Source organism: Aquarana catesbeiana, linkage group LG05 (genome assembly GCF_042186555.1).
Source record: "Aquarana catesbeiana isolate 2022-GZ linkage group LG05, ASM4218655v1, whole genome shotgun sequence".
Taxonomy (NCBI): Eukaryota; Metazoa; Chordata; class Amphibia; order Anura; family Ranidae; genus Aquarana; species Aquarana catesbeiana.
The window spans coordinates 234,590,467-234,611,944 of NC_133328.1; the positions used below are offsets into that span (position 1 = coordinate 234,590,467).

Consider the following 21,478-nt stretch of genomic DNA (forward strand, 5'->3'; position numbering starts at 1 on the left):
GTGTATATGGAGGTTTTATATCACCCTTTTTTCCTATTGGTTGAGCTAGATGGACTAGTGTCTTTTTTCAGCATGTCTAACCATATAACCAATGTGATTTAAATATTTTTTTTTAAATAGACTTTATTTTCAAGGTGTGATATTTAACCTTTCTCTATTTATTGATTACTCCTACTGGCAAACTGCAATTGCAATCAGTACTGGCATTTAAATAAGGGCTGGATGTGAAAACCTACTGGTAACCCAAAAGGGTTAATGGCAGGATTTGTGTAAAATTACCTGTCTTTGATGACCAAAGTAAGTAGGAGTTCTTCTGAACTAAATCCCGATAAGTTATACAAGTTGCAAGTTTTTCCATGATTTAAAAATGGCAAGAAAACATCTGACACTGGGCAACTCTGTGGAAGAAAGCTAATTATTAGTAACGGTTTATTTCCAGTTTAAATTTACAACAAAGATTAAAAAACAAACAGAGTAAATCATGCAAAAAATGTGCAAAAGAATGTTCACCTTTGTTTTGTTTATAACTAACTTGCCAAAACTCTTACCCCAAACTATCACCCCAAAATCACCCGTTGGTGCAATAGTTGAAACAACCAAATTCTTAGACCAGGATATTGTAACATATTCCAATATTGTTATTCAGTTCGCCCCTTTTATTGTTCCTCAACAATAATATGCCCCCCCCCCTCCCCCCCAGTGCACCTCAACTTTTTAGCATTCCAAAGGAGTTACTTGGCCTTCAGGAAACATCATTTACTGCTAAAATAAAAAAAAAGGTTGCCAACCTCATGCAATTTTTTTTGTTTGTTTAAAGCTCTCCACCCCTTGAACATACATGCACTTGTAAATGCATGCTCCCAGGGTGGTTATTAATGAGTATTAAAAATTGTACTTCACATGTTATATATATATATATATGCATACATGCTGAAGTAAGAGCAAAAATTCTGGGGCCATTATTCACAGGGAACTCTAAACTGATGACCTATAAGTGTTTTTAAAGCATTGCCCACGGTCAATTTTTGGCATCAAAGTTTGTTGCCAATTTAAATTTTAAGGCTTGACATGTTGGATATCTTTTTATTCAATGCAATGTCATCTTTTCAATTGTGCAAAAAAACTGTGGTAATATGTTGTATTTGTGTGCCCTATAATGTTAGAATAATTTTTTCTGCAAGTATGCATTTGATAAACAGTTGTGTTTATATTGTGTGACATTTTTGCAACTACCACCATTTTTTCTGCAGGGTCTCTGCTTTCAGAAAACAGAGCATGAACATTACTATTATGCCGCGTACACACGATCGGACTTTCCGACAGGAAATGTTCGATGTGAGCTTGTTGTCGGAAAGTCCGACCGTGTGTATGCTCCATCAAACATTTGCTGTTGGAATTTCCACACTAAAATGTTTGAGAGCAGGTTCTCAAAGTCCGATTGTGTGTACACAAGCCCACGCACAAAATTCCATGCATGCTCAGAATCAAGTATGAGACGGAAGCGCTAGGTCTTGTAAAACTAGCGTTCGTAATGGAGATAGCACATTCGTACACTGCAAATTTGGAAATCTTTCAATGCAGCAAATTCTCTTCTTCTTTATAATGCTAGAATAATGAATTTACTTTGCTGTTGATATTCACACAGTTCTGACAAACTGATTTTTTAGTATTTCTCGTGATCTCATGAATAATCTTTGTTTTTGTTTTTTATCAAGATCTCCAGAAAAATCTTCTTTTTTTTTTTAGTTTTTATAGTGATCTCCTTATTTTTTTAGTTTTATTTCTCCAGATCTCCAGAATATTTTTTCTTTTTTATAGTGATCTCCATTTTTTTTTAATTTTGTATGTCAAGTTACGACAACACCATTATTATCTTGTATTTTTTACCTCAAATAGGTTGGTTGGTGTTAGTGTCCATTGTTAATTTGACATTGTATTTTTGAAATGTACCTGCCTACTCACAAACAAATTGTCCTTTGTGAAGTAAAACACATAGCCAAGTATTTGTCAAAACAAAAATTGAAAATTTATTAGGGGTCCTAAAAAAATAAAGAGGAAGGCAACGCTGGAGAAACAGTTGGCATTGGTGAAGCCTTTGTACCCCAGGGCAGAAATCAATTACTTGACAGGCCAAGTTGGTAACCTGAGGAGTCCATTTAACAGGGAGCACAATACGGTCCAGGACTCCAAGAGATCGCAGCAGATGACATATATGTCCCGAGGCTGTGGTTTTACAACAGCCTGCATCTTTTGCCAGACCACACCAAACCCAGGTCATCACTCTCAACACTTCCTTCCACGCTTCCTTCCAGGCTGCTGTGGGGGGTTGGGTGGCTGTGGTGGTGGTGGTGTTGCTGGAGGTGGTGGTGGTGTTGCTAGAGGTGGAGGAGTATGGTCCAACTCACACGTGGCTTTTATTTGTGAGTTGGCCCCTCGTCCCCTTGTTTAGGGCCTCAAGTATTACTTCCTCACAGATGAAATGTAGACCCTCCTCGATTCCTTCCAGTTTACTGGCCGTCACATAGCCAAAGGACTTGGGGCCACCAGGGGTTGTTGTGAGGACCGCAGTAGCCTGCCGAATCAAAGTAGTCGCTGACTCCTCCAGGCTCCTCGCCTTCCTCGTCCTTTTTGTTGGAAGGCGGAGGGGAGGAACCTGGGATTCGGTCAGGCTGCTTTCCACGGCCACCTCCTGGCTGAGACTTTCCATGGCCACCTCCTGGCTGAGACTTTCCTGTGTATGAAAATGGGACATAGTTTTTTGGCCATCAATTACACACAATTTTGAGCTCATGACTGTTGCAAATTGAATGTTAACAAATAGAAAAGACTATCCTTCTGACCCCAGCATTTTTCATTTTTGTCCCAATCATTTTTGGCTACTACTGTCTATTTATATGTAAACCACTTTGTTAAATCAGAAATTAGTGATCAATAACATCTAGTTAACATCATTCAATTTTTGACAAGAAATATGTCCAACAATGCTATACCTGGCTCAAGCTGGGATCCTCCAAATCTTCTTCCTGTGTGGAAGGCCCAGGTTGGATTTCTGAAGCCTCATCTGATGTGGAAGGAAGTGTGGAAGGAAGTGTAGATAGTGATGGCCTGGGTTCCGTCTGGTCTGACAAAAAAACGCAATCTGTCGTAGTACCGCAACCTGGGTACATAAACGTCATCTGCTGCTGCTCCTGATCTCATAGAATCCTGGACCTTTTTGCACTCCTTATTATATGTGCTCCTCAGGCCACCAATTTTGGCCTTCAAATAGTTGATGTCTGCCGTGGGAAACACAGGCTTCACCAATTCCAACAGTTGCTCCAGTGCTGCCTTCCTCTTTAGCTTGTTGGAGTAGTCACTGTTTTTGACTTGCCAGAGACATGGCAGCTCCCTGTACTTGTCTATAAAGTTTGGCAGGAAGTCCGGGTCAGTAAATTTATCAGTTTTCTCTGCAAGACACAACACAAGACAAACCCTATTGTCAGGCTAAACTCTCCTAATCTTGTCCCAATATAGGCCTCAGTCTATAAGCAGTAGTATAGGCCACTAACCACTGATGCCCCAAGTTAAAATTGTACCTTCATTTGCATGATCGGCACTTACGCTACTCCGTCCTCCACTCACAGATCGTACATATGATGCACGCATGTTATGCTTTATATACACTGCGCATGCGTGAAACTCCGCCCCTGACCTTCTTTCTAGTGTATCTCTTTCGGCGCAGTGGGAGAGCACATTGCGGAGACAGAGCAGGTGCATGCAGAGAGCAGCAACAAGGAGGAAAGCCCGGAGCAAGGCAGTTCTTGATCCAGGAGGAGACATAAGGCCTCAAATATGTCCTTTGTAGAGATGGTGGAGATGGTGGACATCTTGAAGAGGGCAGACTATGATGGGAAGTATGGACCTTACCCAAACCCAAATGTGAGAAAGGCCAAGATCATGACTAAAGTTGTGAGAAGTCTGCACAGGAATTTTGGGGTATGACGATCCAAGGAGCAATTGAGGAAACGCTGGTCAGACTTGAAATTAAGGGAGCACGATCAGTAGAGAAGGATCAGGAAAGTGCTGCAAAAAAGTAAGTATTTGTCGTGTGTTTCTATTATTATTATTACTTTACTTTTTGCTGTTCCATGTGCTTTTCTTTACTGTTGTACAGTTTAAAATGGCAAGTTTGAGGTTCGAGGGCATAGTAATCGTTCGTAGTAAACATTGTTCGTTCGACCACTAATACAACGTTTTTGGCAGATGCAGGTTAACTACATTTGTTCATGCCTATTTGTAAGAAAAAGAAAAAAAGAAGTTTAGTACATTGTTGTCTAGATGTGTTTGTAACTATAATGAAATGCAAACATGATTCAGTGTAAAGATGTCAGGAAAAGCCTTCTTGCAAGCATTCCAGCAATTTAAAGTTTAAAAGAGTGCCTGTGCTCAGAAGCGCCAACTGGCGCATGCGCAATAGCGCCAATAGCACGCACGAGTGCATGCGCAATAGCGCCAATAGCACGCACGGGCGCACACGCACGCACAATAGCGCCAACAGCAGCGCACGGGCGCGCACGAGTGTGCGCGCACGCCCCCTGTGACAGCACTTGGCACCAGATAGGCTATATAAAGGGGACTGTTCCATTGCTGCCTTGCTGTCCGGTCTACAGTGTTCCTGAAGACCCCTACTGCCCTATTACCTTGTACCCTTAATTTGCTGCCTGATACCTGTTGGACTGTTCCTGAATACTCTGTTTGCTGCCCGCCCTGATCTCGGCTTTGGACTTGACTATTCTCTTGGATTCTCCTCCTGTACCTTATCTGCCCGCCTGTGTTTGACCCGGCCTGCCTGTACCCTGCTGTCTACATCCTGCTGCTGGACTACAAGACACCTCTCTGCTGTCTACATCCTGCTGCTGGACTACAAGACACCTCCCTGCTGTCTACACCCTGCTGCTGGACTATAAGACACCTCCCTGCTGTCTACATCCTGCTGCTGGACTACAAGACACCTCTCTGCTGTCTACATCCTGCTGCTGGACTACAAGACACCTCCCTGCTGTCTACACCCTGCTGCTGGACTACAAGTCACCTCCCTGCTGTCTGCATTCCGCTGTCGGACTACAGGACACCTTCCAGCTGACTATCTGATCCAGCCCTCTGCTCCAGCCTTCCAGTCAGGCACTTGTGCCCCTTTGCACTCTCGAGCTCCTGTCATCACTACCAGGGGTTCCCGAGTCGGAGGTATATGAGAGGCCGTTCCCTGCATTCCGGGCTCTACCTACCAGGTACGTGACAAAAGAAAGGACACTCAGTAGCTGTTTAAACATCTGGACGCAGGAGCACTAGTGTGGGACACCATACCAACCTTTTTATGGTGTCCCACGCAGGTATTCCAGTGGATACTAGGGGTCTCTCCATGTGTGAAACTTTAACAAAACAGGTAATTAATTATTCCAGGTTTGGAAAGGGAAAAAATCATGTCTTCAGCTTGGAACTCTGCCAAAAGAGACAATTTGACAACACTTCCAAGCAATGTTTCATATTACTATTTCTTACCTCAAATATCTGTGTGCTAAGTATACCTTTTTTGTATTCACATAGGGGAGAAAAGAACTGGGACATCTGAGGACACCAGGAACCCCACACCTCCTGAAGAAGGGGAAATCCCCACACACCATGAAGATGTAGATTCCGAGGTACATGAAGTGGGCGAAATAGTGACCACAACAGGTCAGTGTCTGAGACCACAGCTTCAGGTAATAGATGTATGCCTGCATATTTAAAATACATGGTGGGTATTTTTTTTTTAGGTGATGTGGATGTTGTGGAAGAAGAAACTCACTTCAACAGTGCAAGTGCACAGATCCTGATTAGCGAAATAATGGTGTGCAATCGTGAATTAGAGAAGGTCAAGGAAAGCATCAATGATGTTGAAAAAGTCTCACCAACATCATTGATGTTTTAGCCAAAATATAACAAAAAAAAAGGCAATGTTGTCGTTATTTTTTATGTTTTTATCAAAATGTTGCACACAGTGGGGGTTATTTACTAAAGGCAAAGCCACTTTGCACTACAAGTGCACTGCAAGTGCACTTGGAAGTGCAGTCACTGTAGATCCGAGGGGGAGATGCAAGGTTAATAAAAACAGCATTTTAGCTTGCACATGATTGGATGATAAAATCAGCAGAGCTTCTCCTCATTTCAGATCTACCCCTCAGATTTACAGCGACTGCACATCCAAGTGCACCTTTAGTGCACTTTCAAATGGAATTGCAGTGCATTTGTAGTGCAAAGTGGATTTGCCTTTCGTAAATAACCCCCAGTATGTCAACATGTGCTATCAGCCATCATGGGATATCAATGTACACGTTATGTGGGTGCAACCCCTTCATCTCATCTACTTTTGCGAGGAAGGGGTTGCACCCACAAAACGCGTACATTGATATCTCATGATGGCAGATAGCACATGTTGACACACTGGGGGTTATTTATGAAAGGCAAATCCACTTTGCACTACAAGTGCAAACCACAAGTGCAAAGTGCACTTGAAATTGCACTGAAAGTGCACTTGGAAGTGCGGTTGCTGTAAATCTGAAGGGCAGATATGAAATGAGGGGAAGCTCTGCTGATTTTATCATCCAATCATGTGCAAGCTAAAATGCTGTTTTTTATTTTCCTTGCATGTCCCCCTTGGATCTACAGCAACTGCACTTCCACGTGCACTTTCAGTGCAATTTCAAGTGTACTTTGTACTTGTAGATTTCACTTGTAGTGCAAAGTGGCTTTGCCTTTCGTAAATAACCCCCACTGTGTGTTTTTTCCCTACATCTATCAAAATAGATGTAGGGAAAAGACACACGTTTTAGGCATGGGATTATGATGGAAATCCACATTTTTGAGTACCAATTTGTGTGTATCTTCAAAATTTGGCTTTTACAGCGGTGACAGCACCCCATCTGATGAAGGCAAAATCAACACAGTTTTGACATACTAATGTCTCGTATTGCCTTCACTTTATAAAAGTTGAACTTTGTAAGTTCATGAGTTGCTGATGTTCTTGTTTTAAACATGCCTGTTTAGCCACAAAAAGGCTATATATTGTCACACATACATGTTATACCCCAAAGATGTCGGTTTGTTAAAAAACCCTTTTATAATGCACATGTGAATGTGCTTGGAGTAAAATGTTTTATATGTGTGTGTGGCTTCTTCTTTCAATGCTCAATACCAGTTTTTGGAGTAAGTTGGTGTAGTTACAGTGACAATGGGGGGTATTTACTAAAGGCAAATCCACTTTGCACTCCAAGTGCAGTTTCAGTGCAGTTTCAGTGCACTTGTAGTGCACTTGTAGTGCAGAGTGCATTTGCCTTTAGTAAATAACCCCCACAGTGCTCTAAAATTTTCCCCAATAAGGCCATTTTAGGAACTCCAAACAATTAATTCATGGAGTTGAAAAGGATGATTATTTTGATCATTAATGCATTACATACATTAACAACAAAAACATTGTGTGTGCAGCAGACCCATAGCACAACATAATAGTTAGCTGAAGAAGAGATTGTCATCTCATGTATCAAATAAGTTACGTTTGCACTATTGAAGAAAGTGCCAAGAAAAAAGGCCATTGGAGAACCTAGGAGACAGATAAAAGAAACACAAGCAGTAAATCAAGAGAAATTGGAGTTCAGTTTATAAAAAAAATTATTTTCCATAGTTTTTAAACTGTATCTTGGCATATCAATTGCCCTCCTACCTGCAAAGTACTACATGTAGCTTTGCCATACTTTGCGGGCGCTTTGGGGGGGCAAGCCAGGACGGCCAGCTCCAAGTGCCATCATGTTTGAGTCCAGTGAGCTGGCTTCAGTCACAACTGAGGCCACATAGTTGGCTGCATTTTTACATAAAAAGTTGTGCAAAATGCAACATGAAAGAACAATGTGATTTAGTTTAATTCCACCATATTGATTGCAGTGAGGAATAGGTGGAACCGGCTGGCCATTATGCCAAAGGCCTTCTCAACCACTCTTCTGGCTCTGGCCAGCTGGTAATTAAAAACCCTCTGGTCCAGGGTGAGGGTCCTCATAGGGAATGGCCACATAAGATGGTCCCCCAGGACAAATGCTTCATCCGCTACGAAGACGAATTCGAGTCCCACCACGTTGTCTTCTGGAGGTGGCAAGCCCAAGCTGCCATTCTGGAGCTATTTGTAAAACTCTGTCTGGGCGATGACTCCACCATCCGACATCCGGCCATTCTTCCCCACATCCACATACAAAAACTAGTAAGTCGCCGACACAACCGCCAACAACACGATACTACTATACCCCTTATAATTATAATAGTATGACCCCGAGTTGGGGGGTGGGACGATGTGGACATGTTTTCCATCTATTGCCCCACCGCAGTTGGGAAAGTCCCACTGCTGGGCAAACTGGGAGGCCACAGTCTGCCATTCCTGTGGGTTTGAAGGAAACTGTGGAGTCAAAAAAAAAAATTAGTACTTTTGCATATAACATTGCAAGCAGATTAGGTCCACTTATCAGATTCCCCCCCCCCCCCTGATGGCCCATTGTAAAAATTTGGGGGGGGGGGAGATGTTTTGGACTGGTAACCGTCTCCGTTTCATAGAGAGCTGAATGCATAAATAATGTGTGTTACTTTGGCCATCTCCTCCTTACTTACACTATTGGCAGCCCACTGGACAGGTAAGAAGTGTCATAATCCAAAAATATGAATACACACTGTACAAATTGAAGCACATTTTTACATTCTGCAATTACCTATCAAGATAATAGAACAAAACTTTAAACAGTACCATTTGAAAGTATTCTTGCAGGCCCTTGCACTACATGCTTTGGTGAATTTATCCATAAATATGACCACAAAAGAGGTAAGTATAGTGTGTATGGGTTTGGCAAAGTCAGCAGATAGAGGATTGGTTTCGTCTGACTTATCGGTTGGAGGGGAGGGAGGATTCCAAATGAATTTTGGCTCCCAAAAAAAAATCTTACACTCTGCCTTAATTTAAGGACAAAAACAAAATGTGGCCACATTTTAGGGAGTGTTTAAGGTAAGCACTACAATGTAGCTGACAAAATACATTGTTAAGTGACTAGGCTAGGTGTGCATGGGCCCAGGATAGCATGCTGGGGAGGTTAGTGAAGTCAAACATGCATGAAGGACAAAAAAGAAGCATTAAAAGCTTCCAGCATGCATGAGTACAAAAAGGACATTCACAGCATATTACAATCATAGTAATTATGGAATGATTAAATAAATACAAATACAGTAGCAAACATTAAATACATAAAATGTGATGTTAAAGGATAAAACTTACCTTAATATAGTCTTTCTGCAGGACCTGTATGATGACAGAGCAGGTCTCTGGAATAATGATTCCCAGAGTCCGGGGGGAGATTCCAGTCGTGAACTTAATATCCTGGTGACTTCTCCCCGTCGCCAAGTACCGCAAGGTGGTGACAAGCCTCTGCTCAGGAGTGATGGCTTGCCGCATACAGGTGTCCTGCTTGGTAATATAAGGGACAGCAAAGCCAACAGACGGTGAAAAATGGGGTCCGTCATCCGGAGATAATTTCTGAAATCATCAGGATTATTCTCCTGGATCTCCCGCAACAAAGGCATGTGCGAGAATTGGTCACACTGGAGCAACCAATTCTTTGTCCATTAACTTCTCCTCGCCCTGTTCATGGACTGGACTTGGGTCAAAGCAAGAACTCAGACACCAAGCACAGCAAAAACTCTACGATGAGTACGTACCCACAACATGGCTTGAAAACAGTCGGCTGGTCAGAAGCAACTAACAGAACGCACTGAAAATCAGAAAGAACCTGAGAAGAATGAGCTGAAAATCAGAAACAAGCAGACAAGAACACACTGAAAAACAGAAATGAACTGACCACACTCACTGAAGAACAGATACGAACCCATAAGCACAAACTGAAAAGCAGAAACGAACTGAAACGCACAAGGCTGAAAAGCGTGAATTGTCTCTCACCAAACTTCTACTAACACGAGATAAACACGAGATTAGCAGAAGGAGCCCAAAGGGTGGTGCACTGGCTACTGAACTTCCTTTTTATAGTACCGTCGTACGTGTTGTAAGTCACCGTGTTCTCACGTTCGGAATTTTGGGCCAACATTTGTGTGACCGTGTGTATGCAAGACAAGTTATAGCCAACATCCTTCAGAAAAAAATCTACGGTTTTGTTGTCAGAAAATCTGATTGTGTGTACAAGTCATTAGACCATAAACAAACAGTTCACATGTGATGCAAAATGTAAACTAACTTGACTTGACATTTGTCCCTGCTATGCAGTCTTTGGATTAAAAACATTTAGTTGAGTTCATATCACCTGTAAACTGCCTGTTTTTGCTTTTGCAGTTGAAACAGTCTACAGAGGGAATTCAATGAAGCCCTAATGACACTTTTCTGGCAGTATAGCCGTGCCACATTCAAAAATCCCTGCTGTCCATTTCAGCAGCTTTATTGACATGTGCAGGAGATTCAGGTAGTTCTAGTACTGCACAAAATTTCAAAATTATTACCTCCTATTTGCAGATAATGAAACTGGAGGTAATTAAGACCTGCTCTAACTTGGCTTGCAGAGAGAGTGTCAGCTTCATAGCAACCAGTAATTCTGACAGAGGGTGGAGCCTGGTGGGGAAGCTGAGACACTGATACCCCATAAAGTCCGCTCTCTCCTTGTGAATAACAGCAGGCAGTGGGTAGATTCTATAGTCAATATGAGACTGCCTGCTGTCAGTTACAAAGGGAGTGGACCTAATCAGGAACTAGTGACTCTGAATTCTCATCAAGCTCCATATACCCAGCTTCAAAAATCCTTGGACCCACGATGCCTGTATGACAGCTGCAACAGTGGGGGGGGGGGCTCAGCTCCACAGAGGATGGTGTGTTCATTTGGACAATTTGTTCTCAGTGTGCCTCCGCACAGGGTGGGTACTGCAAATGTACTTGTTTGGAGGCAAGATGGAATTCTTAAGAGAGTGTTGTAAACACTATGGATAATATTATGAATTTAACTGATAGTGTTTTAACTTTCCCAGCATGAACAATCAGTTCACATATGATATGAAATCTACAATGGGTTCAGTGTGCTACATACCACTGGAGGGCTCCGTAGCTCTTATCCAACTGCTACTCTGTCTAGACCAGCCTGCTTAATTCAGCTGTCCACTCCTTGTGCAGACTGCAGGAAGCATCCCACTGCAAGTAGGGAGAAAGCAGATCCCACCGCTGCCAAGAAATGTGACGGAACACCTGGCACCCTGCTTAGGTGCTTCCGCCAAACAGTGCCTCCTGCTCGCCAAACCGTTCCAGCAGACCAAGAGTTAATGCCAGCCCTTTTACCCCAAGCATCGTACACAGACAAAATGTTGAGGTAAAATCCAAAGTAATGACTGTTTATTGAACAGAAATACAACTTTTTATACACTTCAAAAGTAGGTCAGTCACCACATGAACAATAAAACCAAATATTTACCCAAAACATCACAAAAGGGTTGGATAATGAGCTAAAGTTAACACAAGGCTAATCCCATCATAAGAACCTCCAAGAGTTAGTCAAATTAGCCAACAGACAAAAACAATAGGTGACTCAATTAACAATGGAAATTCACACCTACATTACAATGCAAAGCTCTGCTCCGTACAGTTTTAGATTGCGTGCGGCGGGAGGGGTACACATACAGATGGAGGTATCCACTGGCAGTAGTAATAAGGAAGGGTCCAACCATATTTACACTGCGATTTCATAGCGACCTCCCAAATTTGTTTTCCTTTTAAAGAGTCGAACCACTCCTGGTACCGAATTGGAGACTACCATTTTCACAGATAAAAAATTATAAAGAAGGAAACGCTCCACAGAGAAGCATGCTGGGAGACTCAAAATTATATTGATATTGGCACTAATAAAGGGAGAGGATAGCCAGAGAAATCCCAGAAGAGAATGAAAGAACTTTCTTTTTTCATTTGCACCCAGTTCCATACCTTTTCCCCCTCCCTTCTGTTCTTTTCTCCCTTGGAGAACTAAAGACTATGGAAGAGTATATTCCATTTTCAAGTTCCTCTTTGACTTAATCAAACAAGATATAAGTGAACTATACTAATTATTTGAATAATATACTTTATCAATAAAGTACTACCAGATGTGTTTTGCAACAGGAGAAGAGGATGGACTTAGGTCGGTAGTATCTGGTAGTACAAGGGCGGATAAAAAGGAGATGGAAAAATTAAATAAGGACTATCTATGGAGAGAATCAGGAGGACATAAGGACAGATCTGGACATTAACAATGATAGATAGAATAGAAATATAAATAGAATGAATAGCGATTGAATGAGGAGTGAAAGGAGAAGACAGGAAGACATATGGATAGTAATGGGATGAAAGTAGATGAATGGATGGAAATGGGAGAGGTAGAATGTTATAGAAAAGGAATGGAGAGGATGGAAGAGAGGGATAGATAGAGAAGGAATGAAAGGGAGTGAAAGAGTGAAAAGGAAAGAGAGCGAAAGGAAAGGAAAAGGAGGAAGTAAAAATCATCTGAATAAGAGATGGAACACTTAACATGGAACATTTAATATAGACAAAATGAAGAGGGGCGGGGGGTGTTGTTTTAAGGAATATATCCCCAATTTTTTTTTTTTCTGTGGCATCTTCACATAAGGGATAATATATTAGGTGTGGCAAGATGTGGTTTGGAAGGTATTATACTTTTTTTTTGTGTGTGTGTGTTTTTTGTGTTTTTAGTGATTACACACCGGGAATAGATTCAATATAGAGCAGTGGTCATCAACCCTGTCCCCTAACAGGCCAGGTTTGCAAGATAACTGAAATACATCACAGGTGATATAATTTGCTGCTCAGTGATTGCAGTGTTCTAGCCTGCATCACCCCAAGGTATTACATAAAATCTGGCCTGTTAGTGGGCCCTGAGGACGGGGTTGATGACCACTGATATAGAGGGTAAGGGGGAATGAGTGGATAGAGGAATGGGGGGGGGGGGAATAGTTGATTAATGATGTCACGGGAGGAATGAAGCACAAGGGTAGGCACGAGTATAAAGGAGGGGGGAGTGAGGGAAGGAGGGAAGGAGGAAGGGAATGAGAAGAGAGAAGGGGCGTGAGACACAATAATAACATAACACTAAAAGTGGGAATATTTCATCCCATATTAATTTTTTTTTTTACACAATGAGTGGAACACACAATAATACACAATTAAAGAGATAAGGGGGGTACTTATTCTTTATTCTCATCTCTCCCACCCAGCCAAAAGATTAATAAGATTATTGTCTTTGTGTTACATTGTATTGTAATGTATTATTGAGGTGAAGGTTGAATGAATGTAAGAGAAGTGTGGATATACAATGAGGCTCCTATGAAATAGAGGAGAGAAGAGATACAATAAGGGGATGGATACAGAAGGGGGGGAGGAACTGAGGGGATATAGTGAATGGGTGAATTAGATGGGATAATTATTATAGATGGTCTGGAAATATGGTGCACCTTTCCCTTTCCTTTATTTCTAGGGAGCCTTATTGGAAAATAGTATATGATATATGTAAAATGTGTTATTGCAATATGCTGGTGGAACATGCTTGGAAAGCTCGGCCTGGAGCAGCTGTGCTCAACTATATCTCCCCATTAGGGATAAGCCGAACACCCCCCAGTTTGGTTCGCACCAGAACCTGCGAACGGACCGAAAATTTGCACGAACGTTAGATCCCCATTGACATCTATGGGACTCGAACGCTCAAAATCAAAAGTGCTAATTTTAAAGGCTAATTTGCATGGTATTGTCCTAAAAAGGGTTTGGGGACCCGGGTCCTGCCACAGGGGACATGTATCAATGCAAAAAAAAGTTTTAAAAACAGACGTTTTTTCGGGAGCAGTGATTTTAATGATGCTTAAAGTAAAAAAAAAAAAAAAGTGAAATATTCCTTTAAATAACATACCTGGGGGGTGTCTATAGTATGCCTGTAATGTGGCGCGTGTTTCCCGTGCTTAGAACAGTCCCTGCACAAAATGACATTTTTAAAGGAATAAAAGTCATTTAAAACTGTTTGCGGCTTTAATGTAATGTCGGGTCCTAGCAATATGGATGAAAATCAGTGAGACAAACGGCATGGGTACCCCCCAGTCCATTACCAGGCCCTTTAGGTCTTGTATGGATATTAAGGGGAACCCCGCACCCAAATTAAAAAAAGGAAAGGCGTGGGGCCACCAGGCCCTATATACTCTGAACAGCAGTATACAGGCGGTGCAAACAAGACAGGGACTGTATGTTGTTATTATGTAGAATCTGTTTGTAATTTTGAACTGGTATATTTTTAACGTGTTTAGCTCCATCTAAAAAATCTATTTTAAGCTTTTTGGAAAACATAGGGAAGGGTTATCACCCCTGTAACATTTGTTTTGCTGTCTGTGCTCCTCTTCAGAAGATTTCACCTCACTTTCTGTCCCAATGACTAATGTTTTTTGAAAATTTGGGGTTTTTAGTGAAATAAGGATTGGTGATAAAGCATCAGTGGAAAAGAGAAACGTTTTTCCCATATTAACTCTTACAGGAGAGAATTTCATTTCCTAGGGGTAGATTTTATCTCACTTTCTGTTGTCTCCTTCCTTTTGCAAGTAGGAGTCATTTGTAAGTTGGATGTCTGAAAGTAGGGGCCTGCCCTATATACTTTGCAAAAATTGTGGTCTTAGGTGTTGTTGCTGCCACAACACTGTAAGCCCTCACAGGGCCCTGCTGTGAAATATTGGATCAAGAATTGTAATTACATGCCCCTGTTGAACAGGGGCAGAAAAATTGGGCCTTTTGTGATGGTGGAGGTGCTGGTGCCACAACACTGTAAGTCCTCACAGTTACTCTTGGTGGGCCCTGAAACAGGCCCTGCTGTGAAATATTAGATCAAGAATTGTAATTACATGTCCCTGTTGAACAGGGGCAGAAAAATTGGGCCTGAGGCACTGGTGCTGGTGCCACAACACTGCAACCCCTCACAGATACTCTAGTTGGAACGCAGGAACGAGCCCTGTTGCAAAGTATTGCATAAAAAATGTAATTACACACCCCTGTTAAACAGAGGCTGAAAAATTGGGCCTTAGGCACTGGTGCTGGTGCCACAACACTGCAACCCCTCACAGATACTCTAGTTGGAGCACAGGAACAAGCCCTGCTGCAAAGTATTGCATCAAAAATTGTAATTACACGCCCCTGTTAAACAGGGGCAGAAAAATTGGGCCTTAGGCACCAGTGCTGGTGCCACAACACTGCAACCCCTTACAGATACTCTAGTTGGAGCGCAGGAACGAGCCCTGCTGCAAAGTATTGCATCAAAAATTGTAATTACACGCCCCTGTTAAATAGAGGCTGAAAAATTGGGCTTTAGGCACTGGTGCTGGTGTCACAACACTGCAACCCCGCACAGATACTCTAGCTGGAGTGCAGGAACAATCCCTGCTGCAAAGTATTGCATCAAAAAATTGTAATTACACGTCCCTGTTAAACAGGGGCAGAAAAATTGGGCCTTAGGCACTGGTGCTGGTGCCACAACACTGCATCCCCTCACAGATACTCTAGTTGGAGCGCAGGAACAAGCCCTGCTGCAAAGTATTGCATCAAAAATTGTAATTACACACCCCTGTTAAACAGAGGCTGAAAAATTGGGCCTTAGGCACTGGTGCTGGTGCCACAACACTGCAACCCCTCACAGATACTCTAGTTGGAGCGCAGGAACGAGCTCTGCTGCAAAGTATTGCACCAAAAATTGTAATTACACACCCCTGTTAAACAGGGACTGAAAAATTGGGCCTTAGCCACTGGTGGTGGCACCCAGAACCAAAAATGTTCTTACAAGCTATCAGCATGATCATTGAGGAGGAAGAGGATAATCACTTAGCATAACAGGATAGTCACTCAGCATCAGCTTAGGCAGTCTTGAAGGGATCTGACTTTTCAAAAAAATTATTCAGTTACATCAGCATCAGGTGCTTGGTAGCTGGTGGTGATCCAAGACTGATTCATTTTTATGAAGGTCAGTCGATCGACTGAGTCGGTGGACAGACGCACCCTGTGATCGGTTACAAAGCCTCCAGCAGCACTGAATGTACGTTCCGAAAGAATGCTGGATGCAGGACAGGCCAGTAGCTCAATTACATACTGTGCAAGCTCTGGCCAGTGATCCATCCTCAAGACTAGGGATGAGCCGAACACCCCCCTGTTCGGTTCGCACCAGAACATGCGAACAGGAAAAAAGTTTGTTCGAACACGCAAACACCGTTAAAGTCTATGGGACACGAACATGAATAATCAAAAGTGCTAATTTTAAAGGCTGATATACAAGTTATTGTCATAAAAAGTGTTTGGGGACCTGGGTCCTGCCCCAGGGGACATGGATCAATGCAAAAAAAGTTTTAAAAACTGACGTTTTTTCAGGAGCAGTGATTTTAATAATGCTTAAAGTCAAACAATAAAAGTGTAATATCCCTTTAAATTTCGTAGCTGGGGGGTGTCTATAGTATGCCTGTAAAGGGGCGCATGTTTCCTGTGTTTAGAACAGTCTGACAGCAAAATGACATTTGAAAGGAAAAAAGCCATTTAAAACTACTCGCGGCTATTGCATTGGCGGCCCGACAATACACATAGAAGTTCATTGATAAAATCGGCATGGGAATTCCCCACAGGGGAACCCCAAACCAAAATTAAAGAAAAGAAATGATGTGGGGGTCCCCCTAAATTCCATACCAGGCCCTTCAGGTCTGGTATGGATATAAAGGGAAACCCCGGCCAAAATTAAAAAAAAAATGACGTGGGGGTCCCCCTAAATTCCATACCAGGCCCTTCAGGTTTGGTATGGATTTTAAGGTGAACCCCGCGCCAAAAAAAAAAAAACAGCGTGGGGTCCCCCCAAGAATCCATACCAGACCCTTATCCGAGCATGCAACCTGACAGGCCGCAGGAAAAGAGGGCCCCTCCCTCCTGAACCGTACCAGGCCACATGCCCTCAACATTGGGAGGGTGCTTTGGGGTAGCCCCCAAATCACCTTGTTCCCCTGTTGATGAGGACAAGGGCCTCATCCCCACAACCCTGGCCGGTGGTTGTGGGGTCTGCGGGAATCTATCGGAATATCGGAATCTGGAAGCCCTCTTTAACAAGGGGACCCCCAGATCCCACCCCCCCCTGTGTGAAATGGTAAGGGGGTACCCCTACCATTTCACTAAAAAACTGTCAAAAATATTAAAAATGACAAGAGACAGTTTTTGACAATTCCTTTATTTAAATGCTTCTTCTTTCTTCTATCTTCCTTCATCTTCTTCTTCTTCTTCTGGTTCTTCTGGCTCTTCTGGTTCTTCCTCCGGCGTTCTCGTCCAGCATCTCCTCCGCGGCGTCTTCTATCTTCTTCTCCTCGGGCTGCTCCGCACCCATGGCATGGGGGGAGGCTCCCGCTCTTCTCTTCATCTTCTTCTCTTCTGCATCTTCCTTTCTTCTTCTCTTCTTCTCTTCTTCATCTTCTTCTCCAGGCCGCTCCGCATCCATGCTGGCATGGAGGGAGGCTCCCGCTGTGTGACGGCGTCTCCTCGTCTGACGGTTCTTAAATAACGGGGGAGGGGCCACCCGGTGACCCCGCCCCCCTCTGACGCACGGTGACTTGACGGTACTTCCCTGTGATGTCACGGGGAATGCCACAGGGAAGTCCCGTCATGTCCCATGCATCAGACGGGGGCGGGGTCACCGGGTGGCCCCACCCCCCGTTATTTAAGAACCGTCAGAAGAGGAGACGCCGTCACACAGTGGGAGCCTCCCACCATGCCAGCATGGATGCGGAGTGGCCCGGAGAAGAAAATGAAGAAGAGAAGAAGAGAAGAAAAGAAGAAGATGAAGAAGAGAAGAGGATGAAGAGAAGAGCGGGAGCCTCCCCCCATGCCATGGGTGCGGAGCGGCCCGAGGAGAAGAAGATAGAAGACGCTGCGGAGGAGATGCTGGACGAGAATGCCGGAGGAAGAACCAGAAGAGCCAGAAGAACCAGAAGAAGAAGAAGAAGATGAAGGAAGATAGAAGAAAGAAGAAAGAAGCATTTAAATAAAGAAATTGTCAAAAACTGTCTCTTGTCATTTTTAACATTTTTGACAGTTTTTTAGTGAAATGGTAGGGGTACTTTTGTACCCCCTTACCATTTCACACAGGGGGGGCCGGGATCTGGGGGTCCCCTTGTTAAAGGGGGCTTCCAGATTCCGATAAGCCCCCCGCCCGCAGACCCCCACAACCACCGGCCAGGGTTGTGGGGATGAGGCCCTTGTCCTCATCAACATGGGGACAAGGTGTTTTGGGGGGCTACCCCAAAGCACCCTCCCAATGTTGAGGGCATGTGGCCTGGTACGGTTCAGGAGGGGGGGCGCTCTCTCGTCCCCCCTCTTTTTCTGCGGCCTGCCAGGTTGCGTGCTCGGATAAGGCTCTGGTATGGATTTTTGGGAGGACCCCACGCTGTTTTTTTTTTTTTTTTGGCGCGGGGTTCCCCTTAAAATCCATACCAGACCTGAAGGGTCTGGTATGGAATGTAGGGGGACCCCCACGTCATTTTTTTATTAAATTTTGGCCGGGGTTCCCCTTAATATCCATACCAGACCTGAAGGGCCTGGTATGGAATTTATGGGGACCCCCACGTCATTTTTTTTTTAATTATGGTTTGGGGTTCCCCTGTGGGGAATTCCCATGCCGTTTTTATCAATGAACTTCTATGTGTATTGTTGGACCGGCAATGCAATAGCCACGAGTAGTTTTAAATGGCTTTTTTCCTTTCAAATGTCATTTTGCTGTCAGAATGTTCTAAACACAGGAAACATACGCCCCTTTACAGGCATACTATAGACACCCCCAGCTACGAAATTTAAAGGGATATTACACTTTTATTGTTTGACTTTAAGCATTATTAAAATCACTGCTCCTGAAAAAACGGTCGTTTTTAAAACTTTTTTTTGCATTGATCCATGTCCCCTGGGGCAGGACCCAGGTCCCCAAACACTTTTTATGACAATAACTTGCATATAAGCCTTTAAAATTAGCACTTTTGATTTCTCCCATAGACTTTTAAAGGGTGTTCCGCGGCATTCGAATTTGCCGCGAACACCCCAAATTGTTCGCTATTCAGCGAACTTGCGAACAGCCAATGTTCGAGTCAAACATGTGTTCGACTCGAACTCGAAGCTCATCCCTACTCAAGACCAAGTAACCCAGAGGATTTTTGGTGGGAAAGGTGTCCAAGTCAGATCTTGCCCAAAGGTATTCATGCACCATGTAAAACAGGCGCTGGCGATGGTTGCTGGAACCGATCATACCTTGGGGCTGCAGACTAAAAAATTGTCTGAATGCATCGGTCAGACGGCCACCTTCTCCACCGCTCCTTCTTTGACTGACCGAAGCCTCAGCAACATGTTGTCCAGGAACAGGAGTTTGTAACCTCCCAGTCTCTGGGAATGCATTGCACAGACCTTTCTGCAAGGCCTCCCGAAGATGTTTCATCCTCTGCTCCCTCTGCCACGGCAAGATAAGGTCCGCAACCTTACCCTTGTAATGTGGATCAAGGAGGGTTGCCAGCCAGTATTGATCCCTCTGCTTGATACCACGAATACGAGGATCCTTCCGCAGGCTTTCGAGGATCAGGGAGGCCATGCAGCGTAGGTTTGCTGAGGCATTCGGTCCAGAGTCCTCAGGGTCACTAAGGATGACATGATCCACTGCCACCTCCTCCCAGCCATGTACAAGTCCATGGGTTTCTTGGGACTGTAAATGATCCCTTAAAGACTGCTGCTGATGCTGAGTGCCAGGCTTCACCTCCATGCTGACACAATCCTCCTCTTCCTCCTCCTCTTCCTCGTCCTCTTCCTGTGTGTTCGGCGGGCACGCAGGAACACTGTCTGGATAAAGGGGGCCTTGAGAGCTAAGGAAGTCCTCCTCTTCCTGCCTCTGTTCTGCCTCAAGTGCCCTGTCCATTATTCCATGCAGCGTGTGCTCCAACAGGTGGACAAGGGGGACAGTGTCACTGATGCATGCACTGTCACTGCTCACCATCCTCGTGGCCTCCTCAAATGGTGACAGGACAGTTCATGCATCCCTGATCGTGGCCCACTGGCGTGGGGAAAAAAAAACAAGCTCCCCTGACCCTGTCTTGGTGCCATAGTCGCACAGGTACTCATTGATGGCCCTCTGCTGCGTGTGCAGCCGCTGCAGCATGGCCAACGTTGAGTTACACCTGGTGGGCATGTCACAGATTAGGCGGTTCTTGGGCAGGTTAAATTCCTTTTGGAAGTCTGCCAGCCGAGCACTGGCATTATATGACCGGCGGAAATGCACACAGACTTTCCTGGCCTGCCTCAGGACATCCTGTAAACCCGGGTACCTGCTCAAGAACCGCTGCACCACCAAGTTAAGGACGTGAGCCAAACAGAGCACAGGGGTCAGTTGTCCCTGTCGGAGGGCGGAGAGGAGGTTGGTGCCATTGTCGCAAACCACCATTCCTGCCTTAAGTTGGCATGGCGTCAACCACCTCTGAACCTGCCCCTGTAGAGCTGACAGAATCTGTCAGAGAGCTTACCTGATTGGGCATTGTTGCACGCCGGGGCGCGTTAGTGCGCACTTTCCTGCGGGTGCTCGGGCGCCTGCTTCTATGGTCACTGGCGTTGGCATGCCGGCTGGCCATGGCGGACGCGGTGGTGCTCAGGCCTGTACGCGCGTTCGCCTATGGGCGCTGCTATGCGTTTGCCTGGTGGCACTGGTGTGCATGCCGCTGTCCAGGGGCCGCGCTCAGGCGCGTGCGGGTGCTAGGGCGCCTGTGCGCAACGGTGCGCGCACGAGCGCGGCGTTTGGCGCCAATCAGCCTATTTAGACTTGCTTCTCCCTCTGATCAGTGCTGCCTGATCAACAGCTCCGTGCCTAGTTCCTGTTTCCTGTTTCCTGTTCCTAGTTCCTGTGATTCCTGTGTTCCTGATCTGTTGTCGACCCAGCTTGCCTTTTGGACTCTCCTAACCTCCGCCTGCATTTGACCCCGGCCTGTTTTGACTTTGCTTCTGCCTGCTCCTTCTGTACCTCTGCTGCTCACCTGTTGTCAAACCCAGCCTGTGTACTAACCTGTCTCCAGCTCCTGCTCAGCATCTCTTGTCTGTGCCACTTACTGTTATCTCACATATATATTATTATAGCCAAATTTACCACCCTAACTCCTCCCACAGTTTTTACACTACATAGACAAGTAATATGCCGAAACGTGCGGATTGTTCCCGATTGGTGTGCTGTTACTTTGTGGTTCACAAAATATCGTTGTTTTTGCGGCAAAATTAGTCCCATAGGAATGAATGGCGAAATGTTCAATGTCATTTAATTGGTGTGCTATTACCTTGTGGAACTTTGTGAAAAGCTGAAAAATACCAGTGTGAATCCGGCCTCAATGTCATTTAATT

General features: G+C 44.3%; 1 long non-coding RNA gene across 1 annotated transcript in view; it reads right to left on the minus strand.

The window, feature by feature from the left end:
- Positions 1–279: 279 nt before the first annotated feature.
- LOC141144690 (uncharacterized) overlaps positions 280–21,478 on the minus strand; it is a 103,765-nt gene continuing 82,566 nt past the window's right edge. Inside the window, exon 3 of the long non-coding RNA XR_012244441.1 lies at positions 280–398. This is a non-coding gene — a long non-coding RNA (uncharacterized lncRNA). The remainder of the gene's footprint in view (positions 399–21,478) is intronic.